General features: G+C 53.1%; 1 protein-coding gene and 1 non-coding gene across 2 annotated transcripts in view; one reads left to right on the top strand and one right to left on the bottom strand.

The window, feature by feature from the left end:
- The window catches only part of BACE2 (beta-secretase 2), a 97743-nt gene that overhangs the window by 50610 nt on the left and 28704 nt on the right, over nt 1-18429 (bottom strand). The window lies entirely within an intron of this gene.
- LOC115293068 lies at nt 13559-13665 on the top strand. Its single transcript, XR_003909329.1, has one exon. It is a non-coding gene; the product is annotated as a U6 spliceosomal RNA (small nuclear RNA).

Below are 18429 nucleotides of genomic sequence, written 5' to 3'. Positions count from 1 at the left end.
TTTATGACCACAAAGTCACTGGAAAAGGTGCAAGATCTCACTCCCCTACAGAGAGGTCTGGAGATTTCAGACAGCCTGCAGTCTGAATAAAACTCATCTGGTTCCCCATCCACGTATGTGATGCCCAACAGCCCTGAGCTTCCGAACCACGTGTGGGTTGGATCTGAATGTCTCATCAATGTGCTCGGTAAGTCTGCCTGCACTTGGATTGGGCCGGGGAGGAGCTGCAGATGCAGAGACCGCCTGTGCATCCAGCGGTCCAGGCAGGTCCAGCGGGGGTGGGGGTGGGGTGGGGGGAGGGGAGCTGGGGCACAGGTCAGCCGGGAGGGCCTGACATTCCTACACGGCAGGGCTCTCTGCTCCCAGACTCTCAACACAACATGGTCCTCAAGGCAGGATTTTGAGAATCTCTGTGCAGCAGGTTTTTAAAAAGTCCTTTCCAATTAGGGAACCTGGGTATCTCAGTCAGTTAAGCGTCTGACTTTGGCTCAGGTCATGATCTCATGGTTCTAGAGTTCAAGCCCCACGTCAGGTTCCATGCTGACAGCAAAGTTGGCTTCCGATACTCTGTCCCTTGCTCCCTTTCTTAAAAATAATAAACGTGGAACACCTGGGTGGCTCAGTCGGTCGAATGTCTGATTCCAGCTCAGGTCATGATCTCATGGCTCAAGTTCAAGTCCTGCATCAGGTTTGGTACTGCCAGCTCACAGCCTGGAGCCTGCCTCAGATTCTTCCTCTCCCTCTGCCCCTCCCCGACTTGTGCTCGTACTCTTAAAAATAAACATTCAAACTTTTTTAAAAATAAAAATTAATAAACAACCAAAAAATCCCCTCAAATGCAGTTCTTTTAAGAGAGGAGCCTATCCCACATGGGTTCAATTCGATACATTTTTCTTTTTTTTTTCTTTCTTTCTTTCAATCTTTATTTTCCCCTTTTCATTTCCAGTATCAGGTAGGATTTAGATATAACAGGTGTTCTTTCTGCCATTCTAAATCTTTAATTCTTAGCCATTCCCTTTGCCAATTCCACTGTAGTATAGCCAAATGTCATCCAAACCGGAAGCAAGCAGCGATCAAGCATGTAAAAACAGAAGTTAAACGACAAGGTTCAGAACTGGAGAGCCAACTTTGAAGTTTAAGACTATCATTTTGGGGGTCCTGGGTGGCCCAGTCGGTTGAGCATCCAACCCTGGCCCAGGTCATGATCTCGCAGTCTGTGAGCTCGAGCCCTCTGTGGAGCTCTGGTGACAGCTCAGAGCCTGGAGCCTGCTCTGGACTCTGGGTCTCCTTCATCTTTGCCCCTCCCCCACTTGTGTTCAGTCTCTCTCTCAAAAAATAAACATTAAAAAAAAGACTATCACTTTATAATAGTTATTTATTTTCCCAAGGTTCTAGGTTTTGGTTCACCATTTAATATTTCCTCATATGTATTGGCAATGCTGTGGCTTCCCGCGTCACATTTCCATTCTGATCCTGTAGTTTATGTTTTCACGGAGGCCTCACACTCAGGACGGCTGATGAACTCGCCGGCCGCTGTGACCGGTGCACCCTCCAGCCCGTCTGCCCTCCTGAGGCGAGCTGGGTGCCAAACCTCCTCCCAGGTTGGTTCCCATCCTGGGGCCTTTCCAAGAACCAGCTCAGTAATGTCACTTGGGCATGGGGGGAAAGGGGCTTGCTCTGAAGAGCGGCAGTCCGATCCCTGGGGGAGTTCCTCCGGTTTGAGGAGCTCAGCCAGGAACTGGACCAAGACCAGACAGAGATTTCTTCTAGGAAGTCACAGTCATCTCATATGGCCAATGTGCGGCCAACAGCAGGATGGGACCTTTACCCGTCCTGGGAACGAACTCCTAAAACGCCACCTGTCAAGCACCGAGGCTTTGGTCTCAGCAGCAGACGATGGGTCCCAGCTGACATACACTCCTCCGTGCCACGCACGGGGGCCCCATCCAGATTTAGATGATTCCTGGAGGCAAGATCAGCTTCTAAAGTTGCCGAGAAGCAAAGGAGAAAGGTAAGACCCCAGGACTCCTTCATGAGACCAACTGGGGATTCCAAACCTTTAAAACCAGAGTGGGGGGTGCCTGGCGGCTCAGTCGGTTAAGCATCCGACTCTTGATTTCAGCTCTTGTCATGATTGCATGGTTCATGGGTTCAAGCCCCATGTCAGGCTGTGCGCTGATAGTGGGAAACCTGCTTGGATTCTCTCTCCCTCTCTCTCTGCCCCTCCCATGCTCACACTCTCACTCTCTCACAAAATAAATACTTAAATCAATAAAAACAGAGTGTGGCTGAGTGTATGTGGCAAGACAGATCGCCCAAAAGATAAAACAAAAATTCACGACAGTGAGGAATCCTTCGTCTGTCAGTCGTAGACAATACAACTAGATTCCTGACCACGAGCCTCCTTCCTGCCCACACTCACGGTCGGTCAGGGAAGTGTGCCATCTTCACGAGCATTTCTGAGTCTCCACACACCCAGCCACCCAGCGGAAGGGCCAGCTGCCCGGGGCACCCCACATCCACACCAAGTGCTGTTGCACAACAAGCATGGTCAGAGGCACAGTCGCCCCAGGGACTAAGAGATTTTCTGGGTAGACATCCCCCCACATCTTACCAGAACCGAGCGCTTTCACAACCCCCGCACTTACTTCTACCACGAACACAATGCCTGCTTTGCGGTGGTGGGGATGCAAAGCAAAGAAAGTTGCACCAGAAGACAAACTGCATTCTTTTACACAGACAACTCCTAACCGTCCGGGCATGGTACAGCCCTCTCTCTACCAGCGAGCTCAGTAGGTACCAGCTGGCAAGAAGATTCAGCTCGAGTCACGGCTCAGCAAAGCTGGCCGCCTCGGTCGTCCCTGGAGCAAAGGACTGCAGCCAAGAGACGGCCCCAATCAGTGAGGCCACCGAAGTCAGGCGAGGGGCGGCCGCTCAGGGTGAACACCAGAGCTGGGTTTCAAGTCACGTCTCTGGACAGCAACAAGCCAACGCTTTTTCTGTGTGACGATGCTGGAGGCAGACACCATGTGCTGCCTTGCCCCCACACCTCCCCTTCTGGGAGGAGTCCAAACCACAAAGGAATACCTCTGGGCCCATCCGCACGGCAACACGCTGAACCTCCGAGGCTCAAGGTAGTGGTTGCTTAGCCTTACCCCACACACTCACACTGCCTTCTGCGGCATCTTTCTTCCTGAACGTCCAAAATAACTTCCTGCCTCCTTGGAATCAAGTCCACATACCCCTGATGGTCTAGCCCCAGAACATGTCAAGGGACATTGAAGATGCATATAAATTAACATTTTTTTTAAAAAAGGTCCAGAACTTCAGGAATTGACAGGACAAATTTTTTGTCACTCCTTAAAAACAGCAAACGCTCCAAACACACTCCCTGGAGCTACTGCCCTGTGCCTCCTGGCCCAGTCAGGCATCGGTGAGCTAAGCTCTGTCTCGATTACAAGCCTGTAAACAGCACCAGACACTACTGACCAGTTCCCCACCCCCACCCCCACCCCGGAAGCTCCAGAAACATCACCTTCCTGGTTTTCCCACCACGGCCCTCCTTTCTCATCTCCCCTGCAGATACTTCCTTCCTCTGTGCTTCTGGAAACGCCTTACACATCGTTCCTAGGAATTCTGTGTCCCAGCCCCTGGTGCCCCATTTCTGCCCTGGATGGATTCCAACAGGCTCCAGAGGACAACCCCAGCCCAGGGTGCCCTGCAGGAGAGCGGGTCCTGGGTGGGACGCATCCCTTCACGTCCAGCACCATGGACAGCGCCCAGAGCATACTAGGCACCGATAAACAAAGTTGTGAAATACATGAACAAGTCGCTGCATATCCCGGGCAAAAGAAACTTGTTTATTCATTTATAAAACAAGTCTGTCTTGCACGCTTACCAATAATACACAAAATATCAAGAAGGCAAAAGATCTTAGACCATCTGCTCTAAAAGATGAGACTGAAAACGAAGGAGACTCATACCACTCTTAAAGAAAACGCTTTCCTCTTTGGCGTGTACTTCCTTGACTATATTCTCCAGGCCCAGCAGCCCTGGCTAAACCCTTGCGATGCCATTCTACAAAATAATCCTGAAGCAAGGATGACCATTCTGCACAATGGCGGGTGGGAAGTGGATAGTTTTCGAATGTGAATGGGCAGTGTCTTCACGTCAATGTACTTTTCTCCCCTTTGCTGAGCAGTGACAGAGCCCCGGGTCAAGGAGCGCCCCCCCCTCCCCACTCCCAAGCCTGTGTCTGGGCAGGCTCCATGTCCTGCCTGTGCCTCACTGCTCCCTGGGGCAGACTCTCAGTGAGCAAGCGATACCTGCTAGTACTGATTCCACATGCGATTCTCTGCAGGAGGTAGGAAGACTGAAGTCAGTCCTTGGCAGCCACCACCTAACTCCAGGACATCCCAAGGGACCTCTGGCCAAGGGCTGGTTCAAGAGCAATTGGAATCTAATGAGTGCTTCAGGACATTCCCTTAGGAGTGTCCTTGGGGACAATTAGGATTTTATCCTCACGTCCTGACCTGCCAAGACAAAGCTCACTCGTTTTTAAAGTGGCACGTTCTGTGGGGTTTCATTTTCCTCATTTGGTGTTGGCATGATGCAGACAGGTGCCCCTGGCTGTCTGTGTCTTTATTGGCCTTGCTTTTCTCCAACTATCTTTTCTGTCAATGAGCTTGTAAGTTGCCTGAAGGTGAAACAGATTTTCCTGTCTCTTTTGGATGGTCCCCATAATGACTACCTCAGGCATCTGCTAATCAGCTGACCTGTAGAGGGAAGAACGCACCTGAGAGAAGGTGCACCTGCCAAGAAGCTGGAGGGAAATGGAGAAGTCAAAATCCTGAGATGAGTGTGCAAAGTATTTAGGTTTTCTAGAAATGGCTAGGGAGGGCTCGCTTCATGTCCCCGCTGCTCTACAAAATAACCACACATTTACCTCTTAAATATCCCACAACAGCCAACGTTAGAATCAAGATGATAGGGGCACCTGAGCCCCGTGTCGGGCTCTGTGCTGACAGCTCAAAGCCTGGAGCCACTTCAGATTCTCTGCCCCTCCCCTGCTCATGCTTGGTCTCTCTCTCTCTAAAATAAACATTAAAACAATTTTTTAAAGAATTAAGACAACAGCGGAGGTTCATGGTGTCCACCCATGGGCCCTGGTACTTACTGAAGCTTCCAGTACATTCTCTAGCTGTAGGAGCAAGACCCTCCAAGCATGCAGGTCAGGCCTGAAGTGCCAGAGAGCGAACCCTCTGGGGAGCACCCTCCACCCAAAACACACAGCATCTGATGGCCTGAGAGCACCACCCGCGGGGTCCTCACCTGGACAGCTGGATAGTGCGCTGTGCCGCCTCCCAGAGGTCCGGGCAGCGCTGGGCCCAGATGCTCCCTGCAGCGCCTCCCTGCCTCCCTGCCTCGCCCCTACCAGTGCCTCAGGGCCTGGAGGAACAAGAGAAGGCTGACTCATGCAAACCTTGCCTTATGTGCCCCGAAGACCAAACTTCCTTAGACTCAGAGACCCTGAAGGGAACAAAAGCAAGTGTGGTCAGGAAAGCTAAGAGCCTTCCAAGACCAAGAACCACCTGACTCCCTACCACCAGCTGCAACCTACGCACAGACCGTGCGTGTCTCCCACTGTCTGTGGCTCCTTCATCTTGTGCTAATGCATGGGACAATGACCTTACAGAAAGCCGTTTGCTAATCACTGCAGGAAAGTAAAACGTCGCCTTAAAGGGGCTACACATCTAGTTAGTGACTAGCAACCAGAGATTTCTCAGATATCACTGTCTCTTTTTCAGCAGGTTAATAGATAGGAAAATTAGCAGATAATTTAAATAATGGCTCATTTAACACAACGATTCCTAATTACATTAGCAGCCCATCTGCTGAAGTCTGCCGGCAAGCAGAACCCACCAGCAGCGGCGTTTTCCGGCCCCGCGTCGAGGGCTGTTTGCCCACAGTGATTACACGTGATTATAGGCGCTGATCTTGTTAATCAGGTTCTTTCTCCGCTTCAATTCTGGAGATGAATCTCATTTACTTAAACACATCTTGTTGAAGAAAGCAAAAATAATTGCCACGCGCCATTTCTTCGCGGTCTAAAATTAAGGTTGTTTTATAAAGAAGGGGGGGGAATCATTTCCAAAGGGCTCCACTTAACAAAACAGATGTTACCGAACTTAGCTAAGAGGAGCTTGATTACACAGTTCATTCAGGCCCCGGGCTCATGCACTCTTGTGCTTTCACTACTGCAACAGGGCTCCTACTAGAAAAACACATGTCCAGAAGCACACGATGCCCGTGGCTCCTTTTGGGGAAAAACCAAGGGCCAAATGGACAGGGCAGTGAAGGTTTTGCACAAAACGCTCAGGTCTTAGCAGGTTACTTCTGGCTGCAGAGGTGGAGGTAGGAGCGCAGGATCTGGCGTGCAGGAAGGCTGATGCTGGGGTCCCGGGTTTAGGACACGAAGAGTCATCCCCAGATCACGATCCCTCCTCCAGACACAGGAGTTACTTCTCCGTCTGCAGTGAAAACCCATCACTGGGGTGGGGAGGCAGCGCACCGCAGGGAGCAAGTGCCCCTGAGTTTTGAAACTTTCCAGACAACCCATCCATCCTGGAGAGGCCAAGGGTGGGGGTGATTTCATCACCCATCCGTGGGCCGGGCCGCTTCCACATGCTGGCCACTGTGTGCACTCACAGGCGGCTGGCTTCAAGTTCATTGTCTGCCGACGGTCCCAGGATACGCTCTTTCTCGAAAGCAAAGCGAGCAGCACGACAATGCAGTGGCTTCAGGGTCTGTCGGACCTGGATCTGAGCACTGGCTGAGCCCCCTCCTGGCTGGCCTCAGGCGCTCAGGTAAATTACACGCCCTCTCTGGGCACTGATGTCCACATCCGCCCGTGAAGTGGGATGCTCACGGCGCTGTTCCGAGGGGCACGTGAGGGCGTGTGTGTGTGTGTGGCACATCCCGAGCCGTGGCCTGTTCACTGGGATGTTTTAACTTCTCAAAGGGAGCGGTGTGACTTTGTCCTCCTCTCAGGGCTGACCTTTATCGCGGTGTTTAAGCTCCAGAACCGGTATAGGGTCTTCAGCCTTCCTGGGGAGTGGGGGGCGGGGGCCCTTCGGCCACGCCCCACAGCAGGCGGGGCCCACGTGAACTTGGTCATGTGCTGCAACCCCGGGGTGGTGGCCCGGGGGCCAGGGGCACCCACACTCAGCTCAGACTCTAAATCCAGGCCCACCAACGCTGTTTCACTCCACCAGTCCTTCCTCCCTCCCGACTCGGTCCCTGGGTGCCCGAGACCCTCCGCTTCCTCTCCTCTTCCCTCTGCTTCCTTGTCCGCGAGTCCTTATGTTTGTTAGGATCCACCCCCGAATCTCTCCCCAAGCTGTCCCCGTTCCTCCCCTTGCTGGGTCCCCCTCCCCCCCGTGGCTTCACGCCACGAGCTCTGAGCACAGAGCTCAATAAAGGTTTGCTTCTCCCCCACGGCACCTCGAGCGGCCTGGCCGTCCCTTGCCCTCTGGGGCCACTGGGGTGTGGAACTCACACTTCAGTGACAGGTGACTGGGGGGCGTGGCAGGACCGCAGCACCAGCGCCCACGCAGCAGCCTCACCGCCCTGCTCACCTGGAGGCTAACCAGTCAGCAAGGGTGCTGCTTACTCAGGGTCTCTCTCCTGCTAACACCGGCACACTCTGAAGTGTGTAGTTCTCGCACTTTCGTCTCCCAGCCAGCCCCCAGAAGGGCCAGAGAGCAGCAGTCACCTGGGTTTCCCACAGATGCAAAGTCCACGTGCCCCGCCCCCGCCCCCACAAGGCAAAGGAACCCTCTAAGCGTCTGGGGTCTTAAATACCCTTTTGGCCCCCGTGGCAGACGCCATGGATGTAGAGTGTGTGTGCAGCGGCCAGAACCCCCATTGCGGGAGGCCACCTGGCCTTCTCCCCCAAGGTCATGCCCTTCCCAGGACAGCCACCAACGAGGACTTGAGTGATCCTGGATAACAAAGGCCTGGCCATTTCGGCCCAACTCAGGATGGTTCTGTGGGGCCCTTCTAGCTCCCGGTGCCCTGCGGGGGGGCGCAGAGGGCAACTTTGGGCTTCATCGACGCCCTCTGCCCACTCCTGCTTCCTCGGCTCCTCGTAGATCCTGAGAGCACCACCATGCACGCTGAGCCGGCTCCCCAGGAGCCCAGCCCACGCCAGCCCTGGAGGCTGAACAACTGCCCCAGGAGTACTTGTCTAAGTGCTTTCCCTACCAACAGAACCTTAGTAGATGCCTAAGCCTGGTTCTTAAACAGGCAGTCTCCAAAGAAGAGGCATGAGCCTGTCTCCCCAAAGCAGACGGACCGTATGTCTCCCCAAGGGTCAAAGGCCAGGGACCGAGGCCCCACAGTGAAGCAGTGAGACCCGCTCCCTGCTGAGCCACCAGCTGGCTGCACGGTCTTTTTTTTTTTTTAAGTTTTAGTTAAGCAATCTCTACACCCAACATGGGGCTCAAAACACAAGCCTGAGACCAAGAGTCGTATGCTCTTCCGGCTGAGCCGGCCAGGCGCCCCTGTACAGTCTTCTGACCTCAGCTGACTCATCTGTAAAATAGAAAGCTTTAATAGTTCCGGCCTTCAACATCAGTGTGCGTGCCTTTAGCTGTTGCCCACAGAATTTGGACAAGGAAGGGCACTGGAGGACGGGGCTCCCCCCGTGGGCAGGGACACCCACAAGGCTGGGCAGACTTCCTCCAGGCACAGTTGGCATAAGGGTCAGCCCCCGGAAGTCTGGACAGGGCATCAGCCACCTGGGTCCAAGGATACATCTTTGGGAATCAAAACAGTCCAGGGGCCTGGTTCTCTGCCCCTCGCACAGAGAAGCCAAGCACAGACTCCGGGGGGCACTGCCATCCGCGGCCTCACATCCACCAGGCTTCTGGAAGGATAGTCGGACGCCAGAAGCTCGCTTGTTTGCAGGGGGATATTCGGTGACGGGCGGCCTGGATGATTTCATCGGCTCACCCAGCCCCTCGCTCTGTGTAGGTAAACTGGGGAGGAGGCTAGGGAGGTGGAGACCTTTCTACGGAGATGTCAGCCCTGGAGACTTCCCAGGCTGGAGCTGCCCTTGGCCTTGGGGCTTCTGTAAGCTACCTGCTGGCAGGATGCAAAGGCACGGAGGAAGGAAGGAGGATATTTAAACAGTCATGTGTCAGAGTCACAGGGCTGGACCCCATTCACTGATGCCAGTGATAATAATGATCCCGTTTGCCACAGAGAAGAAAATCCACGCTAAATGGTGCTTTGTAAAGAGAGCACTATTAAAAAGTGCAAGAGCAGGTTTGTCCCATAAGCAGGTGACTGCGGAGGAAGGGAAATCTCTATTTCCAGAGGGGCAAGGTCGCCTCTCTCTCCCCAAAGAGACAACTAACCACTGCATCCCTGAAGCCCATTCTAGGTTCCCAAGGACCTTAGGAGATATCATTTTAGCTTAAAATCAGCTCCTCCTCCACCTTTTCCAAAGGAGTTTAGACACTCTCGTCAAAGGTGTCATGTCTTCACTCTCTCCACCCCTTTCCCCGAAGCGTGCTGAGTTTGTGTCTCGGCAAGAGCACCTGCTCTTCCTCTGGCTCTTGGCTTTGTCTCCCGAGGCCACCTCTGCAGGGTGGCCTCCGTCACAAACCCGTTTGTTTCCAGTCTGCCCCTGCTCACCATCTGTCCTTTCTGTTTTTAATTCCATAGTCCAGCCATCCAGGCATGGACTATGGTATTTATTTATTTATTTATTTATTCATTTATTTATTTATTTATTTTGAGAGAGAGAGAAAGATAGAGAGCAAGCATGAGCAAGGTAGGGGCAGAGAGAGAAGGGAGAGAGAGAAAAGAGAGAGAGAATCCCAAGCAGGCTCCACGCCATCAGTGTAGAGCCTGGTGCAGGACTAGAACTCACAAAGCCTGAGGTCATGACCCAAGCATCAATTTAGAGTCGGATGCTTAACCAACTGAGCCACCCACGCTGTCTCTCTCACTCTCAAAACTAAATACATATTTAAAAAAATTTCTTAAACCAGCTTTCTCTTTTATGATGGCCTCAGTCTCTGCTGAATTGCCTGGAGGACAGGTGAGGAACGCAGCCCGCGTAATCAGAGATTCATTACGTGAGGTTTATCCGCTGAATTAAACATTCAATGGCAAAGTCCTTTCCCCTGCCACACAACACACTGAAGAAAAAATAACCCCCTCTGTTTTCTTACGCTGTTTGTCACAGGAACCGGAGTCAATGTCAACCGTGTGTGAAGCACACAGGACTGAGGATGGGCGGGAATTGCCCGTCCCGTGACCCGCTCCCGTGCTGGGTATTAGTAGCATGGAACACGGGCTCGCCGGGTTAGCCTCTCACGGTCTTAGGAAAATACACGTCCAACACGATCATGAAGTGCTGTGAAAGCAGAAAGTGTGACTTAAGTCCTAAGGGTCACAAAGGCACGAAAGCCGTCCAGTGACGCTGAGGACCCTACGGGACGAGGGACAGGGTTAAGAATCTGTGGGACGTGGGCCTTCGTAACGACATCTTCTCAAAACCTAAAGCCTTTGCATCAGCTCTTTGCAGGCTGCCTGACGGGCCCAAACCTGGAAGGGGTAACACAGAAAGGCCCCTGTTTCGGGTTTGCCGGCCTTTGCTAATTTCAGGCCAGCCATTTAAGAAACAGGCTACTTCTATGTGGTTTGTAAAAAAGGCTTTGATGGTCTTTTCTTGTTAAACCCAGGAGGAGGAAAAAGTGTTTTAATAGGCACATGGCAATCAAAGAGATCATTCTCTGCTAGAAAGATTTTTTAAAGCTCTTCCAAGTAAATTCCTCTCAGAAAAGACATTAAATCTCCATTGATCTCCACATTTTTATGGTGTCCAGATATTTCGAAAGAACGCTAATCCAAAAGAGAAGTGACGGATGCCTCCCTCTTTTGTTTCCATGCCAGCGAAATACAGATATTTCCCTAATTAGGGTACAGAACAGCCACACAGGAATCTTCCAGAACATTCTAGAGACGGGAAAAACGAAGACTTGGCTAAAAGGAATGCAATATACTAACCCTGACAAGATCTCCGACATACATGTGACTCGTTCTGTATCCCATCCAAATGCCTTTGAGGTAGCAAACGTAGAGACGGATCCCATTCACCGCCTCCTAACTCCCGTCACCACCCACTGAGGACAGGGCCACCAACGCCCCTGACCGTCTTCCACGTGATCAGCTTATCCATCGCCCCCCCTCCCCCGCCCCAGGATTGCTCCCACATGCCTACAAACAGGCTGTTCTATTTCCCGTCTGGACAAAGACAAGCCATAGCAGTCTTCGCCTGAGAGATTCCTCCAACCATGGCCCCTGCGCTCCTGGAAGGGAAGCCCCTTGCAAGAGCTGACTGTGCTTGGGGTGCCTGGGGGGCGCAGTCGGTTAAGCATCGGACTCCTGGTTTCGGCTGAGCTCACGATCTCAGGGTTCGTGGGTTCAAGCCCCACATCGGGCTCTGTGCTGACGGCGCAGAGCCTGGTTGAGAACCTCTCCCTCTCTCTCTGCCCCTCCCCTACTCTGTCTCTCTCAAAAGTAAATCAACTTTAAAAAATAAAATAAAAGAGGTGACTGTACTTATTCTTGGCTTCCAAGCCCTCTTCTTCCTTCTCACTTGAACTGCCGGGGGTGGGTCTCCTCCGTATCACACGCCAGGACCGACCACTAGACCTCCTGTCCCTGGGCCATGGGGGGATGAGGGCCTTTCCTGACTCCCCACTTCCCCAGCCCCAGGACACGACCTCGCTTCCTCGTTCCTCCTCTTCTCCGTCCCCCTGCGGCTCCTCCTCAGGGCCGCCAGCCCGTTCCTCCACACCTCCCCAGCCTCTAAGTCCTGGGGTGCCTCAGGGCCCGTCCTTGGACCTCACCTCTGTGTCCAGGCTCACACCACAGACCACATCTAATCTCGTGCTTTACGAGGCCGCTCTGCACGGGTGACACTTTAGGACCCCACGTGCAGATCAGCTGCCACTGGAGGGACCTCAGTGTGGCACTTCCAAAACTAATCTCCCAAGTTTGCTCCTTGACCACGGAGCTGTCAGCCACATCGACACCACCTCCAGCTGTTCTCCTCCTGACACCCCTGACGTGCCGCACACGGCCCTCGCTGGGGCTGCTCGGCCCACAAGCACACACCCTTCTCAGGGCCTCGGCTCTGGCTGTTCCTTCTGCCGGAACACCCTTCCCCACACACCTCTCTCCCTCCAGGCCTCTGCTCCAGGGCTTTGGAGACCCCTCCCCTGCTCACCAGCAGCACGCAGCACCCAGGAACACCCCCCTACGCCCAGCATGCCCTCGTCCGCATCTCACTCCCTCTTCCAAGTAGCAGCGTATTCACAGGGTCTGTGTCTTCCCCTGAAGGTTAAGGCCAGATGTGCTGCTGCTGGCTCACTGCTGCCTCCTCTGTGCCCTGGGGGTGAGGGGGGGGGCGGGCGGGGGGGGCATGCATCAAACAGCTGCTGGGTGTGTAGAGTCACATGTGAGTTAGAGTAACCGCCTTACCAGTTAACCAAACCCAGACTCTAGCCTGGATTTTACTGAGAAACATAAAAACAGAAGAGCAGATTCTAAGGGGTCATTGTTTTGTCCACTGGAATCACACCCCACAGACCACTATGTATAATCTCCAACCCAGAGAATAGAGCCTGGAATCCATAACTTTTTAAAAAATGTTTATTTATTTTTAGGAGACAGAACATGAGTGGGGGTGGGGGGAGAATGGGGTGGGGAGCAGAGAGCGAGGGAGACACAGAATCTGAAGCAGCTCCAGGCTCGGAGCTGTCAGCACAGAGCCCAACGTGGGGCTCAAACCTACGAACTGTGAGATCATGACCTGAGCTGAAGTTGGCCGCTTAACCAACTGAGCCACCCAGGCGCTCCTGTAATCTCTACTTCTAATCAAGTCCCAGGTGACCAACAACCAGCTGGGTATGGGGACCAATGGTGCGGTCCAAACCCTACAGAACTAAGCATCATCACCCAGAACCACCCAGAAAGGTGCTGACATTCTCCCAAACTCCTCAGCGATGGGAAGCTCATTACCTTACATCCTAACTTGTTATAAGTCTAGAACGTCTGTCTTAGCACATTCTTCCTTCCTCAGTTGAGTTCGACAAGTACTTGTTGAGGACCTACCCTGTGCAGGCACAGTGCTGCACGCTGAGATTCCGTGCCTGTCCTCAGGAATCTTCTGGAAGGCTGAAGAGTTCACCCCCACCGCTCCCCGGCTGACTCACGCCCGCATCTGCAGGGATGCCCTCCTCCATGGGGCGGCCTGCCAGATGTTAGGGTTGGAGCGTGAGCCCTCCCCTCCCTAGCGCCCACGCACCCCTCCTCGGTGATGGATGGGACATGCATCTCTCTGGAAGCCAAGCGCCAGTCATGTGACGTGACTTCCAACCCCTCGCTCAGCACTGTAACTTCTCAGGGCCCCGTTTAAAGCTCACATCCAGCCTTCACATCGCCTTCCAACCACCTGCTACCCAAGCATCTGATTATTGAGCTCACTTTGGCAGCACGAACACGAAAGCTGGACCAGTACAGAAAAGACCAGCCTGGCCCCTGAGCAAGGATGACAGGCAAATTCCTTAAGTTTCCTTGTCTGTTTGTTTCTCAATGCTTGTTTGTTTTTGAGAGAGGGAAAGAAAGAGACAACATGAGTGGGGGAGCAGGAGAGAGAGGGGGAAACACAGATTCCAAAGCAGGCTCCAGGTGCCCGGTGCAGGGCTTGAACTCACGGACCGTGAGATCACGACCTGAGCCACAGTCAGACACTTAACCAACGGAGCCACCCAGGCGCACGTGAAGTGATCCTGATTGTTACGACCAGGGACAAAGAGGACGTTCATCCTGACAGGCCCTACGGAGAGCAAGGGATTGCTAGGTCACTTTATGACACACCGGAAATGAATAGAACACTGCGTTAACTACACCTCCTTAAAGAGCACCTGATTCTCGATTTCCATGTGTGTTGACCGCACACCCGTGCTATGATACACACACTGGATGACCGTCCCCTCCGCCCGTGTGTCACAAGTACCCGTGCACCAATTCACAGTGTGACTCCACTATTCCTTACCACATCAAAAACTACAGGAAAGCCAACGTCACACCAAGATAGGATTTGCACCTGATAAAGACTTGAACGTTGCAATACAAGCTGCCCTGTCTGGTCAGGGCTTGGGGCTGTTAGCATCCAGCTCAAGTTTTTAAACAATCACCTTCTAGGGGCCTGAGTGGCTCAGCCGGTTAAGCGTCCACCTCTTGGTTTCAGCTCAGGTCATGATCTAGCAGTTCCATGGGTTCGAGCCCCGCGTCGGGCTCTGTGCTGACAGTGCAGCGCCTGCTTGGGACTCTCTCCCTCTCTCTCCACCCTTTCCCCCTGCTCATGCTTGCTCGCTCGCGCGCTCGCTCTCTCTCTCTCTCTCTCTCTCAAAAATAAAGAAATAAACTTAAAATAAAAACAATCAACTTTTGGTTCTAATCACTGGCAACAATCCTAAAGGATGCTGGGCTCGCTGGCCAGGAGAATGTAGATTCCTGCTGGCAATTGCCGAAACTGACTCACACTTTCTCTCCTCTGCTGTCAGAATAGACTGGCCGCAGAAAGGAGTGTGAACACACACTTCAGAAAAGCACTCCGCCTCCCGATCTCCTGCCCGGATTTACACGAGTGTGCACGGCCATGGCCCGGCACCCCGGCACACCTCGCGGCTCCCACACAAAGCGGACGTCTGCACAGGCTTCTCCGTCTTAAATCTCCTCTCCCCAGAGGAGGCTGCTGCCGGGTTTGAGATCAATGAACTGCGAGACAGAGGCGAGACCGTGAGAGGCCAGGCTGAAAGCCTCATGCGCTGAAGTGCCAGGCCACGCACAAAACATTCCAGTCCTCCTGGCTTCCACGGCTCAGAAAGGCAGGCAGCTGGCCGGCCCTGGCCCCCGACTAACGGGCCATGAAAGAAGCCATAATTTTCTGACGCACCTGAATGTCACATTTTCCCCCAAGTGGATGCGTCTTGAGAAACAAATAGGCTTAACGCTATTAAATGTATTTCTCTCAGGCGCCTAGGAGGCTCAGTTGTCAGCATGTTACCTGGGCTCAGGTCATAATCTCACAGTTTGTGAGTTTGAGCCCCGCATGGGCGAGCCCTTGTGCCCCACGTCGGGTGAGTATGAGCCCCGCATGGGCCCCCATCTCTCTCTCCCTCCCCTTCGTGGGATTCTCTCTCTCTCTCTCTCTCTCTCTCTCTCTCTCTCTCTCTGCGGCTTGTTCACTTGTGCCCTCTCTCTCTCAAAAAATAAATAAGTAAAATGTGTTTCTCTTAAGTCTACCGTTAGTGTGGGAAGAGCTGCCCCCTGACTTAGGCAGCTGCCCCTAGGACAGCGGGCGGCGCCCCGACGCAGGGGGGAGTAACTGACCCCGGCCTGTTAGACAGAGGGGAGACGCACCGCGCACAGGCTCGGCCCAGGCATTGCTGCTGGGAGCTCATACTTATGGTTTGCATAAAGCTTTTGACCACTGGGTACTCTCCTGGGGCTGCTCTGGGAGAGGCGCTTGTTAAACAAGGCAGCTGGCACGTCTTCCAGAAGGTCGAGCGTCAGAACAGTTTGGCGGAGGCACCGATGAATGACTATTTCCTAGGCATCTATTCTCTTCCAAGACACCCATGAACCCAGCTCGTCGATGACCAGTTTCTCCTGAATGGAATGAACTCCACACCACTCCTTACAGGGCACCCGCATGCTAATGGGCTGGAGACTGCAAATTGGTGGAGAAGCTACCCTGCCTGGGTGGCTCAGTCGGTTAAGCTTTCGACTTCAGCTCAGGTCATGATCTCACAGTTCATGAGTTCGAGCCCCACGCCGGGCTCTGTGCTGACAGCTCAGAGCCTGGAGTCTGCTTCGGATTCTGTCTCTCCCTCTCTCTCTGCTCCTCCCCTGTTCATGCTTTGTCTCTCTCTGTCTCTCAAAAATAAATATTAAAAAAAATTATAAATATGACAGCCACTAATCCCCAGACATCTGAGGAAAGAAAGCCTCTGGCGTTTGACACAGACCAGATGAGCCCCCTATGAGAAGAATTCAGGGGCAGCAGAGAAAAGGCTGGAAGCAGAAAGAAAACTAAAAAAAAAGTCGCGAGTAATTTCCTCCGAGAAATAGCAGATTCTGAAACAAGACTAAGTACATGCATAAAAAGGAACAACATTCAGAGAAACAAGAACGTGTTCCTGAAAGTGGACGTGCAGGTAGTGGGCGTGAACCCACTGTGGAAGCGAAGACCAAGAGATGGGGGCCCAGGACCGAACCCGAGGTTCAATATCTGGGTAATAGTTCTTCGTCCCCAAAGAGAACAGATGTTTTACTAGAAGATTTTTCAGAATGGAACATCCTGAGTCTCTAGACCAAAAAGACCACGTGTCCAACATTTAAAAAAAAAAAAAAGCCATTTGAAGGCACACGGCCATGAAACTGGAGACAACCATATCTGAGAACTCGGCACAGACGGCATCTCACGTAGCTCACTATCTTACACACAGTCCGCGTATAAAGAATCAGGAACTGGGGTGCTGGGGGCTCCATCGGCTGGGCGTCCAACTTCAGCTCAGGTCACGATCTCGTGGTTCATGGGTTCGAGCACCACATCGGGCTCTGTGCTGCCAGTTTGGAGCCTGGAGCTGCTTCAGATTCTGTGTCTCCCTCTCTCTCTCTGCTCCTCCCTCTGTTTGTGCTTTCTCTCTCTCAAAAATAGATAAACATTAAAATGTTTAAAAAGAAACACAAAGAATCACAAACCACAACCACCACAGTGTCCGTGTGGGAGTGATCGTGAACCTGCCAGTTGCATGAGGTGTGCTGTGAGCCCAGAGGAGCCGGGATGAGACTGCAGGGCTCTGGGGTCTGTGCTCACTCCTGGGGGGGACGGGGGGACCTGAGGTCATGCTGCCACCAAGCAGCCACAGGAAACTGTGCGGCTGACTGGGAGCCCCAGGCCCATTGCTGGTGGAGCTGGAGTGTAGTGAAAGGCTGAGATTGGAGGCCAGACAGGCCCCTGCCTCCCCGGAGTCCTGAACACAGACACGAGGCTGTTTCACTTGTCCGGCCAGGGGCAGGGCTCACACACCCAGGACGGTGAGGTTGGTGTTCAGAGACACTGGGCCGAGCAGGTCCCTGCGTGAGCGAGGCACCAGCTCAGATGTGACGTGGAGGGAAGGTGAGGGTGCTCCTCAGGCCACCAGGGGCTCTGCCCTCTCTAAAGGGCCCCGACCCCACCCAGCCAAGGACCACCAGCCTCCCCCTGTGGGTGGAGTAGGTGGGGTAACAAAGTGCCAGGTCCCACAGGGGTGAGGAGCCACAGTGCACACACGTCTACCGCCTTTAGGGTGACAGAACGTGCCTTACGTGTTTCTGAAATAAGTGTAACTTAGAACTGGTGTTAGACAGGGGCACCTGGGCAGCTCAGTCGGTTAAGAGTCTGACTCTTGATTTCAGCTCAGTCATGATCTCACAGTTTGTGGGTTCGAACCCCACGCTGGGCTCTGAGCTGGTAGCACAGAGACTGCTTGGGATTTCCTCTCTGCCTCTCCCTTGCTTGCCTGCCCGCCCCCCCCCCAATAAACAAATAAACTTAAAAAATAAAAGAATTGGTGATGGGGCGCCTAGGTGCCTCAGTCGGCTAAGTATCTGACTTCAGTTCAGGTCACGATCTCAAGGTTCAGGAGTTCGAGCCCCGCGTCCGGCTCTGTGCTGACAGCTCAGAGCCTGGAGCTGCTTCTGATTCCGTGTCTCCCTCTCTCTCTGCCCCTCCCCTGCTCATGCTGTCTCTCAGAAATGAATAAATGCTAAAAAATTATAAAAAAAAAAACTGGGGTTATATACAACACAAGCACACAGCTGGATGGTAAATTCTTAGGCATCGGTAAGTTTGTGGGGGATACGAGGGTGTCAAGCACCCGGCACACAAAAGCGCTGGCAGTCTTAGGTTCAGAGCACTCAATCTTCAAAGGAGGTTTTGTGGTCGTTTTTAACCTCAAAACATCATCTCCCTTTGCCCCCCAACCATGTTCTCTAGCTCAGTGCCCACACATCACATCCTCCTCTTCTGGAAAAAAGTTCAAAGGACGGTTATCAATGAGAAGCATAGTCTGGCCTCACTCACAGAGGCGTCGGGGAGTCAGATTCTAGATCACTTCAGGAAGTTAGGATTTTAAAGTAGAGCTTTCAAGCTGCGCTGCGAAAGGCCGAACTGATGCTCTCACTAGAATCAGTGATGGAGCGTATTCCTTCCTTCCTTGCCCAGATATTAGCCCGGCCAGCGCCGGTCACAGCGAGGAGGCTGCACGGGGCCACAGCAGACTCCGTGCTGAGCCCACA

Source organism: Suricata suricatta, chromosome 5, assembly GCF_006229205.1.
Source record: "Suricata suricatta isolate VVHF042 chromosome 5, meerkat_22Aug2017_6uvM2_HiC, whole genome shotgun sequence".
NCBI lineage: Eukaryota > Metazoa > Chordata > Mammalia > Carnivora > Herpestidae > Suricata > Suricata suricatta.
Note: the sequence above shows the minus strand (reverse complement) of the source record. Positions and strands in the feature narration are given on the sequence as shown.